The sequence below is a fragment of the Dromiciops gliroides genome, chromosome 3 (genome assembly GCF_019393635.1).
Source record: "Dromiciops gliroides isolate mDroGli1 chromosome 3, mDroGli1.pri, whole genome shotgun sequence".
NCBI lineage: Eukaryota > Metazoa > Chordata > Mammalia > Microbiotheria > Microbiotheriidae > Dromiciops > Dromiciops gliroides.
Genome location: NC_057863.1, coordinates 298,607,772 through 298,622,854, shown reverse-complemented (window position 1 = coordinate 298,622,854; position 15,083 = coordinate 298,607,772). Strand labels below are relative to the sequence as shown.

The following is a 15,083-nucleotide window of genomic DNA, read 5'->3' as shown; positions in this document are numbered from 1 at the left end:
ATCTGACCTCCAATTAACTACATGACTTTGGACAAGTCACTTAAGCTCTGTTTTCCTGTTTTCTCAACTGTAAAATGGACTTAATAAAAGTGCCTATCTTGCTGGGCTGTTATGAATATCAAAAGAGATAATTGCCTGGTTCACGGTGTGTTATATATAAATGCTGATTCCCTTCCCTCCCCACCTCACCTAGTCATAATACTCCAGATGTAGTCTAAGACAGACATAGTGGGTAATATATACCTCCCATATTCTAGACACTATACTTTTATTAATGCAGTCTCAGATTGCATTAGCCTTTTTAGCTGCCATATCAAAATGGTGAGTACTCATATTGAGTTTTCAGTATATTATGATAATATTGCTTGCAGTACACTAATGATACTATTGCTAAGAAGTCCAGTTGAACTAGATGTTCAAAATGAAGTCTACATAACAAAACTATAAGACAAATCTGATTGATATTTATTTCACTGATCAGCTTTTCAATGCACTGGAGCCAAGTAACCACCAAAAAAACCATTACAGGGTTGAAAATAGGCCTTTTTTGGTTTTTATTGTTTGTTTTTTGGCCAGGCAATGAGGGTTAAGTGACTTTCTCAGGGGCACACAGCTGTTAAGTGTCAAGTATCTGAGGCCAGATTGGAACTAAGGTTCTCCTGAATCCATGGCTGGTGCTTTATCCACTGTACCACCTAGCTGCTCCAAAAATGCAAAAGAAAGGTTGAAGACATTGGGATTCTTTAGAATAAGTAGAAGCCTGAGGTATGGCTTAATAATCATTTTCATGTAAATAAAGTCATTTGACAAAGGAGAAAAACCAGTTATTCTCTGGAAGATCCTTAAATAAACATCTGTCTAATATGGTTTATATGAAGCAGGGTTCAGCAAGCTATCACTTTGGCCTTTTCCAGTTTTAAATAAAAGATACATGGTTGCATCACACTTTCTCTCTCTCTCTCTCTCTCTCTCTCTCTCTCTCTCTCTCTCTCTCTCACACACACACACACACACACACACACACACACGCATGTGTGGTGTGTGTGTGTGTGTGTGTGTGTGTGTGTGTGTGTGTGTGTGTGTGTAGGAGCAGTCAGTATTAGTTGTTACTGCTTCATCACCCATTAATCCTCAAGTACCTACATTCTAGTCCCTTCACTGCTCCCTGGGTGTAGGAACTTTTTTTCATCATCTTCACAATACTTAGCACAGTGCTTGGCACATAGTAAATGATTAGTAAATGCTAATTGATAGATTGAAATTCTGTACCACTCTTTCTGAGTATCTTTCTCCAAGATCACTGAAGTCACATCAACAAATCCAGAATTTTCTTCTTTTTTTTTTCTTTCCTTATTCTTCTTAACTTCCCTCTAGCATTTGAAATGGTGGGTCAACCAGTACATCCTGATATCTTACTCTCTTTTTTTTTTTTTTTACTTCAAGACACTTGACATTCATGGTTCCTGTCTTACCTCTCTGACTGCAGCTTTTTCCTTTGCTAGCTCTTCATTTTTCTCTATGTGGGTGCTCTCCAAAGTTCTGACCCTCTTTTCTTACCTCAACCATCTCTCCCTTACAGATATTTACTCTCATGGATTCAACTATCATCATCTGTGTAAATGAGTCTTTAGTATGTCTAAACATCCAATTTCTCTTCCGAGCTTCACTCCTATATGCCAACAACAGATATCCAGTTGTTCCTCCAGAACCTCAAACTCAACATTTTTAAACTGAACCCCATCAACTTTCCCATAAGCCTGCCAACTGCCTAGTTTTCCATTTCTTTTAATGGTACCACCATTCTTCTAAGCTTCCAGGCTCATTGGTAAAAATCATTTTTGAGTGCTCTTTTTCTTTCATCCCACAGACCCAATTATTTGTCAAATAACGTTGTTTCTACCTCTCCAATCTAACTTGCATTCAACCTTCCTTTCTTAACTCCTCCTACACCAACCTAATTCAGGGCCTTAGTTATTCTTGCCTAGGTCTCCAACCTGTGTCCACTCTAATCTGTCTTCTATATTGATATTTTAATGACCTTTTGAATAGCCCTAAAGTGACCACAGCAATCTTCAACTAAAAGCCATTACCTACCAAATAAGCTATAAATTCTTCTACAATTCAAGACCCAACACAATCAGTTTCCAGCCTACTTGAACAGTCATCTCATATCTCTCCTCTTCATAGAGTCTATATTTCAGGAAAACCAGACTTTTCTAGTTCTATAAAAAAAGTTTTGTATCTAGAATTGACTACCCCAAAGTTCTATCTCTGTCTTATACCTAAAATACCACTTTTTCACGAAACTTTTTTTTGACCACCCCTTCTCAAATTGTTCATTGTGCTTTGTTAGGACCTATCCTTCATACTTATATCAACTTCCCTAATATCACAATTATTTACTTAGTTGTCCTTCTGCTACTTGAGTAGCAGGATTTGAATCTAATCTCCTTTTGGGACAGGGAGTGTTATTTTTCATACTGGGCCATTTCCTACTACTGGGCCTGGCTCACAGTAGGTGCTTATTGGAGTTTTATTGCATTTATCTATGCAAGCTAAATTATACTTAAATATTCAAATTAACCTTTGACATCATTAATGTTCTCTTAAACAGTAAACATCACAGCCTATGTCTGTCATTCTTGTTTGACTTTTGTTGATGCTTTCCCATAAGTTCACCACAGTCTGCTAAATGTACCAGAGGCATTCTTTGTTTTCTCCTAATATTGTGTGGATATCAGCAGGACAATCAGGCTACATACCTGTTATCTATTGTTCTTATCATGGGGCCAGCCCATCTTCTTTCTTGGTCATAGATTTCCCTGATGTGATATTTTATTTCAAATCTTTAAAATTCCTTATTTCTTATATTTTGTAGCCAGCTCACACATCATGTTTTTCTCCATTGTCCTTTGTGTGATACTCATTTTCAATTCTTCTGAGATTGTTGTGCTTCATGACTCACAGACTAATAGCAAAATTTCTGGGGTCAACTATGAAACTTAGCAATTTCCTAAAGGTTCTTTCTTTTATTTCGTTCTGGACCCAACTCTTCGCCTTTGGTATTCTCCATCTATACAGATCATATGACTTTGTACCTATTTCAATATACATACACACACATATCATAATGGATATGCTCTATAGATTGTCCATATTTTTTCCTGTTAAATATTATTTTATTTGTAGTTCCAAGTTCTCTCCCTCTCTCCATCCTTTTCCTACCCATTGAGAGAGAAAGAACTGACACCCATTATGCATATGATCATGTGAAAACATATTTCTGCATTAGCCATGCTGAACCCCACTGCACATTCCCCCCCCCAAAAAAAAGGCAATAAAAATAAAGAAAAAATGTATGCTTCAATCTGTACCCTGAGATGATCAGTTTTCTATCTGGAGGTAAAGAGCATTGTTCATCATGTATCCATGTTTTCTAGCATATTTTTCATAATCTTTACCTATTTCTATGTTTTCAATGAAGACACTATAAGTATATAAGCTCATTTTATTTGGAAAGTCTAATTAAGTTTTTGGTAGAAGTTCTCTTATCAATCTCCTGAAACAGATATTGGCCAAAAAAATGTATTATACAATTATTTTCAGGTTAGTCCTTTGAAAATATTTATCTTGAATATTGAATATGAAAGGACCAAATATTCCAGGAAATGATATGATGTTGCCTTAGGATCAGGATAAAAGAAACTCCACTAATCCATTTATTTGCTTCTCAAAGATTACCTGTGAACCCTAATTCCATTTTGACCTTAATTCTTTTTTAATTATGGCTCTATTTTTAACAATAAAATCATGAATATGATTCTATGCTTTCCAAAATATGCCTATTCATTATTGACTAGAAAAAGATATCACATTTAGAGTAACAAAAGGTAAATTAAATGTTATAGATTGGTCTAAAAAACATGAGATTCATATTGCCTTAATCCACTTTTGCAGAAATCTACTATTATCAGTATTAGAATAAATGGATCTATTTATATATTTTGTGTGTGTCATAAGCATCATAGCATAAGATTAATTATCATGTGATCAACCTATTTGTGGTAGACCTGTCTGTACTTCACTAGGCTTTTCCTTGGAAATGGATATAGTCTTTTACCAATATGTTTCTTGAAGTCCTTTTTAAAGCACATTATAACCTGCAAGAACTTGAACTTTGCTAGCATAACCTTCAAAATTATCTGGTGCTTCCCCCCCATCTCAAATGTGATGAGGCATCACAATAGGGCTTTGTAAATCATCTTTACATTTGAGTGGAACTTCTTGTTTTTCTCTTAGAGAAAATGTTAAGCTTAATATATTTCAGTTCTTCTAATAGGATGAGTGAATTAAAAGAGGAGCTGAGTGGCAAAGCAGATAGAGCGCTAAGCCCAGAGTCAAGAAGACTCATCTTCCTGAGTTCAAATCCAGTCTCAGACATTTACTAACTGTGTGACTCTGGGCAAGTCACTTAACCTTATTTGCCTCAGTTTCTTATCTATCAAATGAGCTGAAGAAGTAAATGGAAAACTACCCTAGTATCTTTGCCAAGAAAACCCCAAATGGAGCCATGAAGAGTGGGACACAAATGAACAACAACAGTGGTAAGAATGAATATATTTTTAAAATTTAAGTGTTTACTATGCTCCAATTACTGTGCTAAGTATTGTAAACACAAATAAAAAAGAGATAGCCCTTGCTTCCTGAGCTGATATTCTAATAATGAGAGTTAATACATAGAAGGGATAAATCCAGGAAGGGTGAAGTCACAGAAATGGTGACTTGGTATGCCTTTTCAGGTAAGCTATTCTAGTGATGTCTCACCAACATGAATAATGGCAGGATAGGCTCTGTAAATCCATTTGAGGACAGTGACAACAACAATTAGAAGATGTCATGGTCAGGTGGTCGGGATTTGCTTGCTGTAGTGAGCTCTACCTAATCTTGATTTTTTTTTTCTCTCCACCAGAGAAGGATCTCACATTTTTATAGATCACCAATAGCTAATAGTTACATAGCATTTTACATATCTTATCGCATTTGGTCCTCTCAACCATACTATGAGACAGATATTACAAACCTTACTATTCTATTTTGAACATAAGAAAACTGAGGGTTAGTGACTTGACCATGGTGACACCAGTATTCAATTTGGGGAAAAAAAGATCTGAACTCAAGGATCTCTTACCTCTAGGTAGAGTCAACTCCCCATTATACAAGACTACCTTTCACTATATCCTGCTTCTGTTACACAAACTATAGAGAGCACAATATTCACCACAATTCAATTCCTGTTCCTCCCTTTGATAAATTTTGATTGATACCCCCTCCTAGTCTCTGGAAAAAGAGAGGAGAGAGAGAGAGAGAGAGAGAGAGAGAGAGAGAGAGAGAGAGAGAGAGAGAGAGAGAGAGAGAGAGAGAGAGAGAGAAGGCTGAGATTCAATATAGGTTCATGGTTAATTTGGGGTAGCAATCCAGGGCCTCCCCTTTATCTTTCCAATAGTGCAATCCATTAATTTATAACAAACACTTACTCAGAACACAATTAAAACAGGATATTTTTATCTGGAAACAAAATCCATTAGAAAAGAATAAAGAGCAAATAACCAAGATTTAAAGAGAGCAAGAAATTCCTGAGGAATGGCATCTCCAGTTCACAAGGCCACAGTGATGATGCAGAGAAGGGAGAGGAATAGGAGAAGTGATGAATTTCCCAGGTTCCAGTGCAGCAGCAAGTTCTATCCAAGTAGAGTACTCCTTAGGCAGATCAGTGAACCAGACAGATCCAATTCCTCATGATTTTATTCAGTTAGGGTTAACAGCACCCTTCCCTTTCAATCTGCTAGCTGCTGGCTGCTGGCCTAGCAAATATCTCTCTCCAGAAGTTCCTGTGCTTCCCTAATGATGCCAAGCTTTTCCCTTTCTTACTCCAGGTGGAAAAACTACACTTTCCATAATGCCCTTTGCAGACACAAATATAAACATTTATTTAAATTATTTCACTAACCTTTTTACTTCATTGGAGGACATGGAGAAAGTAGGTGGGCCACTTAAATTAAGGCCTTAATTCACTTTCTACTCAGGTAGTTCCTTCTTCTCCGTCAGCTGAAATAATCCAAGTAAATTTCACTGTTAAAACAGTTGTAATTCAGCAAAACATTGAAATCAGATATCTTAATTGCTCAGGAAAGCTTTAATTCCATCAAAAGATTTTGGAGATAAATTACAGACTTTGTTTTTATCACCATGGCTCCAATTCCTAATTACATGATATGCACAGGTTTTCTGTAATTAAATTTCTATTGGGTGAAGTATCTTTTTGACTCTACTAAAATAAAAATAAGATTTATTTATTCTGATAATAATAGTTTTAACCACATTACTCCTTTAAACTTTTTTTAATGATCCCTCTGAGGAAAAATAATCCCATGGAGAACTATTATTAGGAGCATCTGCAAGAAATTTGTTCATAATCAAGAAAGATATATTTATTCATTATGTCACAAATGACACTGATTCAAAATATTTAAGTAAGGAAAATGAAATCACCCTAATACAATGATTTTCGCTCAATGTAGGGAAGAATTTTCTGTTTCTTTTAGCTGTTCATGGGTAGCAGTTTGGCAGGATATCTGCCAAGATTATTGTAGAGGGAATGCTTGCCTTGATGGATTGAACTGGCTAATGTCTGAGGACTCTTCTAACTCTAATATCCTCTGATCCAATAATATGCTTTTGACCTTTTTGGATTGGAATCACGTCCTCTCCAACATCCCAACACAAGACCTTTGTACTTCATTTGATAGTTACCCTCCTAATTATCCTCACTACTTTATCAATAAGAGAAGTAAAGAAGAAGACATGCATGAAAGATCTCTGGAATCTCCTTGATCAGAAAGTCAAAAGTCAGAACCTCTAGTAGGGAAGGGAAGAATTTTATGCACATGATTAATGAAGGCAAGGACACTGAATTTATGAATTTACACAGGACTTCTATACAACTTGATAGAGTTAGATAAGAATATGGGGCATGAAAATCACCTCAGCAACCTCTGAATTGCAAGAAGGCAACGAAAGTATAATTCTAGGCCCATACTACTAGACATGACAGATTCAGCTTGTTTTGCTATGAGCTATCTCAATAGTCCTAATAGTTACAGGAAACCTAGAATACTCAGGCTGCTTACAAAACTGTTTTGACAAACCACTGCAAGCAGAACCAGGAGGATATTGCAGTCACAACTAATTCTGATGCACTCATATATTCAGCTATTTCTTGTTTCTAATCTCCAATCCTTATTTAGACTGAAAGTGAATACTCAGCAAAACCCAAATAACTGGACCCTTTCATGGCCTTTACAACTTTGAATGAATTTTGTCCAAATTTCCTTTGTCCCTAATGAAAAGTTATTAATCAATAGTATATTTTTAGTCATGAAAAGACTGTTTAGAATTTTAATAAATGTCATCTAGAAAATTAACCAAAAAAGTAATTAGGAAGATTTATTACCTGATTTTCCATCACCTTCATGGTCAAAATTAAAGGGAAGTATGATTAAAAGATAAGAATTACTTAAGCACTCCATATTTGACAAATAAAACCTTATAACAATCCTAAAGTTGCAAGATTCATACCAAAAAACCCTAGAAGAATCAGATTATTTTTGTATCCTCTTTAAAAAGAAGTGAAAGTATCCTTCTACTTTTTGTAGTTCAGTTTAAGTTTATTAAAATCCTTGATAGAATGTTGTCTATTCCTCCCCTAATCTAATGAATGAAAAAAGCTTCTCAGAGGAAACTCATTCAATTCATTTTAATCACTTCAATATTTCTGCAGAGGGAGAAATGCTGGATTTTAGGGAAAGGAGACTAGCCTCTTGAAGACCTGTGGAGAGATTGATACAATAGCCCAGTCAAATGGTAATAAGGATTTACACAAGAATGGTGGCAATAAGATTAGAAAGCAGATAGATGCTAGACGATATTAAGAGGTAGAATGAATAGGACTTGGTAACTCATTGGATGTAATAAGTGAGGGAGTGGGAAGCACCCCTTATGATACCCAATTTTAAACACTGAAGAATGAGTCGATGTTGATGCCATTGACCAAAAAAATTAGTCAGAAGAGTAGGATTTTTAAGGGGTAAGATACTAAGATCAGTTGTTGATGTGTTAAGTTTATGCTATGGAAATGTCCTGTAGACAGTGGAATGCATGGACCCAATTAGCAGAGAAAACGGCAGGAGTGGTGGGAGAGATTTTGGAGTCATCTGCATGGCTTTATCTACATAAAGCCATGGAAATGAATAAGACTGCAAAGGGAGAGCAGGCAGAGAGGGAAGAGAAGAAAGTCAGAGACCGATACTTAGAGAATATTCACACTGGTATATCAGGAATGTAACAAAGGGCAAGTGAAAGATACTTAGGACTAATTAGACAAAGAAGAGAATCAAGAGAATATGCTGTCTGTGAAGATAAGGGAGAGGGTGGGAAGTACCTACTTTGGGGAAATAATTGACATTATCTAATGCTGCTTAGAAGTCAGAGAATGAAAACTTTAAGAAAATTTGTATTTATCAATCAGGAGATCATTGATTATCTTCAGTAGAATATAGGGAGAAATAAATTAGCTTTCAATATTTTAGTATAGAGTAGGTAGTGAGAAAAATGGATATATTAAGTTATATACATTACAGGTTTTTTCAAGATTTTTTTTAGTGAGGCAGTTGGGGTTAAGTGACTTGCCCAGGGTCACACAGCTAGTAAGTGTTAAGTGTCTGAGGCTGGATTTGAACTCAGGTCCTCCTGACTCCAGGGCCAGTGCTCTATCCACTGTGCCACCTAGCTGCCCCCTTCTTCAAGACTTTTAACAGTGAATGAACAAAGAGAAAAAAGAAGTCAGATGGATTGAGTAGAAAAGTTGAGGAAAGATATCTTAGAATTCAAAAGACATAAACATGTTCATAGGCAGATGGGAAGAGGCCAGCAAAGAGGGACATACTAAAAATAAAAAAGAGAGGATATGGATGAGTTCAAGGATGCAGGTTAAGAGATCAGGGAAGAATAAAGGATAGGTTTTCTTCAGGAAAGGGAATGAAGGAAAAGAGTTAGTGATGATGCTGAGTTTTGAGGAGTGAAGAAGAATTGATGGAACTCCTCTCCATTTGATCACCAAAACCTAGAAATTACACTTAACCAATGTAAGTAGAAAGAACAGATTTTTATGTAAATAGGAAACAGAAATGGCCTCAATGATGCTGTTAATGTATTTAGGGTTTTGAATTATTGACTTTAGGAAAAATAGCAAAATAAACAAAGTTGTTTTTTACATTTATCAGCTCTTATTTTTACACTTATCCCTTCCTACTCCCCACCTCCTATTAAAAGAGGCACTGGGGGCAGCTAGGTGGTGCAGTGGATAAAGAACTGACACTGGATTCAGGAGGACCTGAGTTCAAATCCAGCCTCAGACATTTGACATTTACTAGCTGTGTGGCCCTGGGCAAGTCACTTAACCCTCATTGCCCCACCAAAAAGAAAAAGAGGCACTGTAGTAAATATCACTAGACTTGAAGTTGGAAATCTTTAGTTCAAGTTCCAGCCCTAACACTCACCAGCTATGGAGTTACCATTACCCTGCTGAATGCATAGGACACTCAACTTTTCTAAACCTCAGTTTTCCCATCTGTACAATGGCAATGATATTTTTATTAACTGCTTCACAGAGGTATGAAGAGAACAGTATGTTCTTTTAACTTTAAAAACACCCTGGAAATATGTTTGAGATCACAAATTTATATCTAACTTACAGAAATATTGAAGCTAAAATAACAGAAATTCAAAAGTGCTCTATCTGAGAAAGCTCTTATTGCTATCATCCATCAATCCTCCAGACCTCTTACTCTGTCACCCCTTGCCTGTCAATAGGAAGTACATAAGTCAAGAAAAACTTAGTATGGGGGGGCAGCTAGGTGGTGCAGTGGATAAATCACCAGCCCTGGATTCAGGAGTATCTGAGTTCAAATCTGGACTCAGACACTTGACACTTACTAGCTGTGTGACCCTGGGCAAGTCACTTAACTCCCAAAGCCCTGAAAAAGAAAGAAAGAAAAAAAAGAATAGCTTAGTATGAATCACTTTCCTATATTGCCACTATTAGGAGTGTTTACATTTTAGAAGAGAACCATAAGGATATAAATTCAAAGTAATTATCCCAAAATGGTAAAAATTTTGGGACTCAGACACACAGCGAAAAAGAACAAATTATTGTACATTGGAAAGAGCATCAAACTTAGAGTGATGAACATGGATAAGTTCAAATCCTGGACTTTGCCTCTTATTACCTGCTTTACCTGGGGCAAGGCATTTCACCTATTTTGCCTCATATTTCTCATATAAAAAAATGAGGTGGCTGGGATAGATCCTTTCCAACTCTTGATCTAACATTTATAATCATATATCAATAGCAACATGATATAATAATAATAATAATAATAGTTTATATAATAAATTTTATGAAGCATTTTACAAATATTATCTCATTTTATTTTCACAGTTACCTGGGGTGTAGGTGCTATTATTAACTCTATTTTACAGAAGAAGAAACTGGGGCTTAGAGAGGGTAAATTACTTTAACCTCTGAGGATCATGCAGTCAATAAATGTCTGATGCTAGATTTAAACATATATATGTTTGTATGTATGTATACACATATATGTGCATATACATGCATATATAGATATAGATTTGACTTCCCTTCCTCCCCCTTATCAACTTAAAAAATGTTATTGACCAAAAAATTCCACTTATTTGTTCAAGAGACAATAGTCCATCAATATTTCTCACACCTACTACCTACAGAACCTACAAAAAAGAGACACAATCCGGCTACTTGAGATAATTAATAAGACTTCAGGAAAGGTCTGTCTCACCTGGTAGAAAGGGGAGAGGGGCTCAGCACTACTCATCTCAGCTGGCAGCTCACCTCAGCAAAGCTCAGCTCAGTGGGCAGTTCACTCAGCACAGGTTGGCTCAGTGGGCAGCTCATCACTGCTGCAACTCAACACAGCTGAGAGTGAGGCAGCTGAGAGCAATAAGAAGCTTGCAACAGTGAATCCTGTGTGTCCCAGGAGCAGACTTCAACATTATATGTTTAAAAGTAGTCTACAACATGAGCAAGAAACAAAAAAGGACCCTTACCATTGACAACTTCTATGGTGAAAGAGAAGACCAAAACTCAGACTCAAATGAGTTGGTCAAAATGCCTACAAGTGAAGACTCAAGTGGGAAGATGATCTTGTCTCAAGAGCAAAAAGCCTTCTTTGAAGAGCTAAAAAGTCTTTTAAAAACCAAATAAGAGAGGTAGAAGAAAAATGGAAAAATTAATTAGAGAAATGAGAGTTACACTGCACAAAATTTGACTGAGCACAAAAATTGACTGAGGAAAATAATTCCTTAAAAAATACAACTGGCCAAATGAGAGAAAAAAATGGCCAAATGGGAGAAAAAAATTGGCCAAATGGAAAAAGAAGTGCAAAAGCTTACTGAGGAAAATAAGGCCTTAAAAATTAAAATTGAGCAGATGGAAGCCAATAACCCCATGAGACACCAAGAATATGCCAAGCAAAATGTTAAGGCTAAAAAAAAATAGAAGAAAATGTGAAATACCTCATTGGCAAAACAACTGATCTGGAAAATAGATCCAGGAGATATAATCTGAGAATTATTGAACTACCTGAAAGCCATGATCAAGAAAAGAGTCTAGACACCATATTCCAGGAAATTATCAAGGAGAACTGCCCTGAAATTGTAGAATCAGAGGATAAAATCATCATTGAAAGAATCCACCAATCACCTCCTCAAAGAGACCCCAAAAGGAACACTTCAAGGAATATTGTAGCCAAACTCCATAATTATCAGATGAAGCAGAAAATACTCCAAGCAGCCAGAAAGAAACCATTTAAATATCATGGAGCCACGGTCAGGATTGCACAGGATCTGGAAGCTTCCACATTAAAGAATCACAGAGCTTGGAATATGATATTCTGGAAGGCAAAGGAGTTTGGATTATGACCCATAATCAACTACCCAGCAAAATTGAGCATCCTCTTTCAGAGGAAAAGATGGACATTAAATGAATTAGGGGGCTTCCAAGGCTTCCTGAGAAAAAGACCAGAACTGAACAGAATATTTCATCTCTAAATACAAGACTCTAGAGAAATATAAAGAGGTAAATAAGGGGGTAGGGGAAGATTGTTCAATGATGTTAAACTGCTTGCTCCCTATGAGAGAGGATAATACTTTTAATTCTTGGGATCTGTATCTCTGTTAAGGTATTGTTATTAAATCAACTTTGATGTGATGATATAAAGAAACTTGAGGGGCAAAATAAAAGAAGACTAGGTGGAAGAGATGAAGAGGGAGGTGGAATGGGGTTAATTACATCATATGAACAGACACAAAAAGAACCCATTGCAATAGAGGGAAAGAAGGGAGGCATGGGCATTGTTGCAACCTTACAGGAAGGGAATAAAATACACTCCCATTTGTATAAAGAAACTTAGGTTACTCTTTAAGGAAACAAAAGGGGAAGGGGAAAAAGTGTTATATTGAAAGAAGGGAGGGCACAAGTGGGAGGGGAAAGGGGCAAGAAAAAGAAGGGTGCTTAATATAAGGAGGGGATATTGAGGGAGGCAGTGGTCAGAAGCAAAACACTGGTCAAGTGTAATAGGGTGAAAGAAGGGTAAAAAGAGTACATACAAAGGAGAAAAGAAGATGGAGGGAAATAATCAGTTAATAATTTTAACTGTGAATGTAAATGGTATGAACTCTCCCATAAAACAGAAGTGAATAGCAGAGTGGATTAAAAATTAGAATCCTACAATATGCTGTTTACAAGAAACACATTTGAAGCAGAGAGATACACACATAATAAAGGTAAAAGGTTGGAGCAAAATATACTATGTTTCAGCTGATGTCAAAAAAGGAGGGGTAGCAATTCTTATCTCAGAAAAAGCAAAAGCAAAAATAGATCTAATTAAAAGAGCTATGGGAGGAAACTACATCTTGCTAAAATTTATGATAGATAATGAATTAATATCAAGAAAGAAAGAGTAGATCAATAAATTGGACATGCCATTAAAAAAGCTAGAAAAAGAACAAATTAAAACTCCCCAACTAAATACTAAATTAGAAATCCTGAAAATCAAAGGAGAAATTAATAAAATTGAAAGCAAGAAAACTATAGGACTAATCAATAAAATTAAGAGCTGGTTCTATGAAAAAAAACAATAAAATGGATAATCCTTTGATTAATTTGTTTAAAAAAATAGAAGAAAACCAAATTACCAGCATCGAAAATGAAAGGGGTGATTTAACCACCCATGAAGTGGAAATTAAAGCAATAATTAGGAGCTATTTTGCCCAACTGTATGCCAATAAATTTGACGATCTAAATGAAATGGATGAATATTTACAAAAATAAAAATTGCCCCAGTTAACTGAAGAGGAAATAAAATTCTTTAAAAGGCCCATTTTAGAAAAAGAAATTGAACAAGTCATCAATGAACTCCCTAAGAAAAAAATCTCAAAGGCCAGAAGGGTTTACAAGTAAATTTTCTAACAAACATTTAAAGAACAATTATTTCCAATACTATAAAAACTATTTGGAAAAATAGGTGAAGAAGGAATTCTACCAAACTCCTTTTGTGACACAAATATGGTGTTGATACCTAAACCAGGCAGAGCCAAAGCAGAGAAAAAAAATTACAGACCAATTTCCTTAATGAATATTGATGCAAAAATCTGAAATAAGATATTAGCAAAGAGATTACAACAAGTTATCACCAGGATAATACACTATGACCAGGTGGGATTTATACCAGGAATGCAATGCTGGTTTAACATTAGAAAAGCTATTAATATAATCAACCACATCAATAACAAAACTAAGCAAAATCATATGATTATCTCAATAGATGCAGAGAAAGCACTTGAAAAAATACAACACTCATTCCTATTAAAAACACTAGAAAGCATAGGAAGAGGTGGATCTTTCCTTAAAATAATAAGCAGTATCTCACTAAAACCATCAGCAAACATTATATGTAATGGAAACAAATTAGAGGCATTCCCAATAAGATGAGGGGTCAAACAGGGATGTCCATTATCACCTCTATTATTTAATATTGTGCTAAAAATGTTAGCTATAGCAATAAGAAGAAAAAGGAATTAAAGGAATTAGAATAGGCAAGGAGGAAACAAAACTTTCACTTTTTGCAGATGATATGATGGTATACTTAGAGAATCCTAAAGAATCAACTAAAAAAAAACTGCTTGAAACAATGACCAACTTTAGCAAAGTTGCAGGATATAAAATTAACCCACATAAATCATCCACATTTCTATATATGACCAACAATGCTCAGCAGCAAGAGATAGAAAGAAATTCCATTTAAACTAATGGTAGACAATATAAAATACTTGGGAGTCTACCTGCCAAGACAAACACAGGAACTCTATGAGCATGATTACAAAACACTTTTCACACAGATAAAATTGGATCTACGTAATTGGAAAAATATCAATTGCTCATGGATAGGCTGAGCTAATATAATTAAAATTACAATTCTACTTAAATTAATTTACCTACTCAGTGCCATATCAATCAGACTACCAAAAAATTATTTTATAGAGCTAGAAAAAATAATAACAAAATTCATCTGGAAAAACAAAAAGTCAAGAATATCAAGGTAATTAATGAAAAAAATTCACAGGAAGGTAGGCTACCCATACCAAATTTGAAGCTCTACTATTAAAGCACCAGTCATCAAAACTATTTGGTACTGGCTAAGAAATAGAGTGGTGGATCAATGGAATAGGTTAGGCAGAGGAGACACAGTTGTAAATGACTATAGTAATCTACTGTTTGATCAACCCCAAGACTCCCGCTTCTGGGATAGGAACTCAGTATTTGAAAAAAAAAACTGCTGGGAAAACTGGAAGAGAGTATGGCAGAAACTAGGAATAGATCAACATCTTACACCTTATACAAAAATAAGGTCAAAATGGCTTCAAGATTTAGA

At 35.6% G+C, this 15,083-nt stretch overlaps 1 long non-coding RNA gene across 1 annotated transcript in view; it reads right to left on the bottom strand.

Annotated features, from left to right (window-relative positions):
* LOC122745534 overlaps window positions 1–15,083 on the bottom strand; it is a 372,633-nt gene that overhangs the window by 80,914 nt on the left and 276,636 nt on the right. The window contains exon 6 of the long non-coding RNA XR_006355472.1: window positions 6,008–6,105. This is a non-coding gene — a long non-coding RNA (uncharacterized LOC122745534). The remainder of the gene's footprint in view (window positions 1–6,007; window positions 6,106–15,083) is intronic.